This window comes from Ranitomeya variabilis, chromosome 4, assembly GCF_051348905.1.
Source record: "Ranitomeya variabilis isolate aRanVar5 chromosome 4, aRanVar5.hap1, whole genome shotgun sequence".
In the NCBI taxonomy this organism is placed as follows: Eukaryota; Metazoa; Chordata; class Amphibia; order Anura; family Dendrobatidae; genus Ranitomeya; species Ranitomeya variabilis.
Window position 1 is genome coordinate 769,297,482 of NC_135235.1, and position 6,000 is coordinate 769,303,481.

General features: G+C 46.9%; 1 protein-coding gene across 1 annotated transcript in view; it reads right to left on the reverse strand.

Moving 5' to 3' along the window:
• The window catches only part of LOC143766932 (uncharacterized), a 49,047-nt gene extending 44,892 nt beyond the window's left edge, over nt 1-4,155 (reverse strand). The window contains exon 1 of the mRNA XM_077254940.1: nt 4,131-4,155. The gene's annotated coding sequence lies outside the window, so the exon portion shown is untranslated. The remainder of the gene's footprint in view (nt 1-4,130) is intronic.
• Between the last annotated feature and the right edge of the window lie 1,845 nt (nt 4,156-6,000).

Consider the following 6,000-nt stretch of genomic DNA (forward strand, 5'->3'; position numbering starts at 1 on the left):
TGTGTGATGCTGCATGTGTGTGAGCTGCGTGCGTGTGTGAGCTGTGTGTGTGTGAGCTGTGTGCGTGTGTGTGAGCGTGTGTGTGAGCTGCGTGCCTGTATGTCATTATACAGTATGGAGAACTGTGGCCATTATACAGTATGGAGCATCATGTGCGGTCATTATACAGGTCCTTCTCAAAAAATTAGCATATAGTGTTAAATTTCATTATTTACCATAATGTAATGATTACAATTAAACTTTCATATATTATAGATTCATTATCCACCAACTGAAATTTGTCAGGTCTTTTATTGTTTTAATACTGATGATTTTGGCCTACAACTCCTGATAACCCAAAAAACCTGTCTCAATAAATTAGCATATCAAGAAAAGGTTCTCTAAACGACCTATTACCCTAATCTTCTGAATCAACTAATTAACTCTAAACACATGCAAAAGATACCTGAGGCTTTTAAAAACTCCCTGCCTGGTTCATTACTCAAAACCCCTATCATGGGTAAGACTAGCGACCTGACAGATGTCAAGAAGGCCATCATTGACACCCTCAAGCAAGAGGGTAAGACCCAGAAAGAAATTTCTCAACAAATAGGCTGTTCCCAGAGTGCTGTATCAAGGCACCTCAATGGTAAGTCTGTTGGAAGGAAACAATGTGGCAGAAAACGCTGTACAACGAGAAGAGGTGACCGGACCCTGAGGAAGATTGTGGAGAAGGACCGATTCCAGACCTTGGGGAACCTGAGGAAGCAGTGGACTGAGTCTGGTGTGGAAACATCCAGAGCCACCGTGCACAGGCGTGTGCAGGAAATGGGCTACAGGTGCCGCATTCCCCAGGTAAAGCCACTTTTGAACCATAAACAGCGGCAGAAGCGCCTGACCTGGGCTACAGAGAAGCAGCACTGGACTGTTGCTAAGTGGTCCCAAGTACTTTTTTCTGATGAAAGCAAATTATGCATGTCATTCGGAAATCAAGGTGCCAGAGTCTGGAGGAAGACGGGGGAGAAGGAAATGCCAAAATGCCTGAAGTCCAGTGTCAAGTACCCAGTCAGTGATGGTGTGGGGTGCCATGTCAGCTGCTGGTGTTGGTCCACTGTGTTTCATCAAGGGCAGGGTCAATGCAGCTAGCTATCAGGAGATTTTGGAGCACTTCATGCTTCCTGGCACCTGCTCACAGTGCCAAAACCACTGGTATATGGTTTACTGACCATGGTATTACTGTGCTCAATTGGCCTGCCAACTCTCCTGACCTGAACCCCATAGAGAATCTGTGGGATATTGTGAAGAGAAAGTTGAGAGACGCAAGACCCAACACTCTGGATGAGCTTTAGGCCGCTATTGAAGCATCCTGGGCCTCCATAACATCTCAGCAGTGTCACAGGCTGATTGCCTCCATGCCACGCCGCATTGAAGCAGTCATTTCTGCCAAAGGATTCCCGACCAAGTATTGAGTGCATAACTGAACATTATTATTTGATGGTTTTTTTGTTTGTTATTAAAAAACACTTTTATTTGATTGGACGGTTGAAATATGCTAATTTATTGAGACAGGTTTTTTGGGTTATCAGGAGTTGTAGGCCAAAATCATCAGTATTAAAACAATAAAAGACCTGACAAATTTCAGTTGGTGGATAATGAATCTATAATATATGAAAGTTTAATTGTAATCATTACATTATGGTAAATAATGAAATTTAACACTATATGCTAATTTTTTGAGAAGGACCTGTACAGTATGGAGCATCATGTGCGGTCATTATACAGTATGGAGCATCATGTGCGGTCATTGTACAGTATGGAGCATCATGTGCGGTCATTATACAGTATGGAGCATCATGTGCGGTCATACAGTATGGAGCATCATGTGCGGTCATTGTACAGTATGGAGCATCATGTGCGGTCATTATACAGTATGGAGCATCATGTGCGGTCATTATACAGTATGGAGCATCATGTGCGGTCATTATACAGTATGGAGCATCATGTGCGGTCATTATACAGTATGCAGCATCATGTGCGGTCATTATACAGTATGCAGCATCATGTGCGGTCATTATACAGTATGCAGCATCATGTGCGGTCATACAGTATGGAGCATCATGTGCGGTCATTGTACAGTATGGAGCATCATGTGCGGTCATTATACAGTATGGAGCATCATGTGCGGTCATTATACAGTATGCAGCATCATGTGCGGTCATTATACAGTATGGAGAATCATGTGCGGTCATTATACAGTATGCAGCATCATGTGCGGTCATTATACAGTATGGAGCATCATGTGCGGTCATTATACAGTATGCAGCATCATGTGTGGCCATTATACAGTATGGAGCATCATGTGCGGTCATTATACAGTATGGAGCATCATGTGTGGCCATTATACAGTATGGAGCATCATGTGTGGTCATTATACAGTATGGAGAATCATGTGGGGCCATTAAACAGTATGGAGCATCATGTGCGGTCATTATACAGCATTGAGCATCATGTGCGGTCATTAGACAGTATGGAGCATCATGTGCGGTCATTATACAGTATGGAGAATCATGTGGGGCCATTATACAGTATGGAGGATCATGTGCGGTCATTATACAGTATGGAGCATCATGTGCGGTCATTATACAGTATGGAGCATCATGTGCGGTCATTATACAGTATGGAGCATCATGTGCGGTCATTATACAGTATGCAGCATCATGTGCGGTCATTATACAGTATGGAGAATCATGTGCGGTCATTATACAGTATGCAGCATCATGTGCGGTCATTATACAGTATGGAGCATCATGTGCGGTCATTATACAGTATGCAGCATCATGTGTGGCCATTATACAGTATGGAGCATCATGTGCGGTCATTATACAGTATGGAGCATCATGTGTGGCCATTATACAGTATGGAGCATCATGTGTGGTCATTATACAGTATGGAGAATCATGTGGGGCCATTAAACAGTATGGAGCATCATGTGCGGTCATTATACAGCATTGAGCATCATGTGCGGTCATTAGACAGTATGGAGCATCATGTGCGGTCATTATACAGTATGGAGAATCATGTGGGGCCATTATACAGTATGGAGGATCATGTGCGGTCATTATACAGTATGGAGCATCATGTGCGGTCATTATACAGTATGGAGCATCATGTGCGGTCATTATACAGTATGGAGCATCATGTGCGGCCATTATACAGTATGGAGCGTCATGTGTGTTCATTATACAGTATGGAGCGTCATGTGTGGTCATTATACAGTATGGAGCATCATGTGTGGCCATTATACAGTATGGGGCATCATGTGTGGCCATTATACAGTATGGAGCGTCATGTGTGGCCATTATACAGTATGGGGCATCATGTGCGGTCATTATACAGTATGGAGCACTGTGTGGCCATATTTTTTTGTTTATAATTATTGTATATGAAACAGTGCGATCAGCAGTGCTAAATGGGTGTGGTTGGGACGTGGATATGGGTGTGACTAATTATGAATGGGTGTGGTCAGAGGTGTGGCTTAAAATTTGCCGTGGCGCGCAAAGCGCGCCGCAAACTTTGTCCCTCTTTCCCGTCTTCAGCAGTTGGGAGGTATGATATATATTACATAAGGGGTGTAAAAAGGAGAGTCATAAAAAAGCCTCCTCAGGGCTGTGCTGCATTTGTACAGACTGCTATCTGCCGTCCAGACGGGACCATGTGACACCAATGGGAAGAGGGAGGGTTTCCGGAGGGAAGAGTCTAGAGGGTGCACCTGGTCAGGAGACCTTGATGGCGCAGTTACTGATATTATAAAGGCCGGAGCCCCAAAGGCAGAACAGATTTGGCGCCAACAAAGGAAAGGGGTGCGGGGAAGAATCTGAGGTACCAGCTCCTGGTAAAGTGCCCGAGGCAGCTGGGTGTGGGGCAGAACCTGCTTACAGGGCATAATGGGGGCATTACACTGTGTGGGGCCAAGAAAGGGGCCCTGTACTAGGAGAACACTCCGCTCCTCACTTCCTGTCCTCCATAGTTGGCTCGTATGTATCTATTACAGGAAACAGAACAACAACGTTATGGTTCTTATAAAGAGTCTCCTCCGTGCAGAAGGGGTTAATGTCCCCGGCTGCGCTCAGTACTGGGGAATCTCCACATACCTCCACCTGCAGAGCCGCACTCCACAGATATGGCTGCTCTGTGCGCACAGGACCTGTGATGAGGTCACAGGGGGAGGAGTCAGGGGTCACGTGATCCGCAGTGAAGACGCTACATGGAGACTTCTCCTCAGTCAGTGACATTCCCGCCATTATTCGCCCTCACTACTGGCACAATCACCTCGCGCCGCCTTTTCTACACAATGTTCTGTGTGGAATGTAACGTGTGATTTCTCTGGAGACAAATAGACCCCACACATGAGGGGATTATCACCGGTTACCGGACGTCTAGTATATGGCGGCATATGATTGTGCTATTGTAGCGCCCCCACTGTCGCAGGGCCGAGGGGCACCCGGTACCGGGCCTCTGAGTCTCTGTTCTGGGGTTGTCACGGTGGCTAGACCCGGTCCGTGACCCTGCTGAGGGGCGCACAATGATAGATGTGGATGGTGCGGTGTAGTGCCGGTCGCAGTAAATAACGAGGACACCAGGTTGCAGTCTCTTTACCTCTTTACTGAAGATCTCTGGGTCCTCAGTCCGGAATACGGTTCACCAGGCTGCGCAAGTCCAGCCGGTCCAATGGCACCTTCAGAGTTCTCTTTGCAGGTGGAAATCTGTGCCTTCCTGCTAGCGCTATGTGTTGTGGTCCTCCCCTGCTGTGCTTACGGGATAGTCCCCACAACTGTTGTGTCTGTTTCTCGTGTTCCCTCACAACTCGATTAGATGATGTTCTGCTAATCCACCGTCCCTCCCTGATGTTACGGTTGGGACGCACCCGTATGACGGGTAGGCTCGGAGCTCTTCCGGGACCCTAGAGTCGCCCCTCTCCACAGGTTGCCCCCTATGTCTGCGTAGGTGATTTAGGTGAGACAGCCCGCCTATGACTGACTGTCCTGCCGTTGGTTTGAAGTATGGCTTAGAGCTCTGTACTTCCTTGGCGTTCCGGCCGCCGGTTGTTTGCGCCTCAGTAGGATGTTGCCTCGATCTTACAGCACGACTCCTACTGGTATTCTCCTTCTTGCTTTGATCTCGTTTCTCACTCAGCACAATAAATCTCGCTTCTGATCCTTTCTTGGGGCACCGCCGCTATGCTGAGCAGGCATGGTCCCGTAACGTTCTCTCTCGTTGCCAGGCCTCTGTCAGGATCCCACCCCTGACAGGGTCCCTACCGAATCTTCCCCCACAACACCCTCTGCCACAAGGTGTTGCCTGGTTCCAACCCAGTCAGCTTTCTGTCTAACTTCCTGCCTGACCCCCAGTTTTACCAGTATGTGAGGAGTGGCCTAATGAATAGTACCCTTAGCTCCCCCTGGAGGCCCGACTGTGAAATCTATTGGTGTATGTGATACCTGGTCAGATGAACTCCTTCAGTGCCATCAGACGTACCATAGCCCCCCTTAGCGGCGGAGCCACAGTACTGCAACGACCAGGACTCTGGGGCGCTGCACTCCCCCCCGGTTAAATCCAGTACTCCTGGACTGGGAAGAAAACAACAATACATGTCAGCAAAAAGACATACAATTTTTGTGAGTGCAATAACAATATGCATATTTGAACAGAGCTTCCCTTTATGGGAGGTGAGGACACTTAAATGTTACAAACATCGTTAAATACTTTTTAAATAACTTTACTATAAATAACTTTTCTTACCCAACCGGGTATTCTACTAAGTGCAAAACTTTTGAACAATAATCCAACTTTGCCTTTAAGGATGTACACTCTGAATCCACTAAAGACCTTCTTATAACACATTATAAGGCTTAAGCAACTGTGCTACATTCTCCTACTTTACGTCTGCAGGACCGCCTGTCCTAACTGCTCCAGACCTACTGCCTCTCCTTTCTGTTACAGGACCGCTCCTTTTCGCCCGAG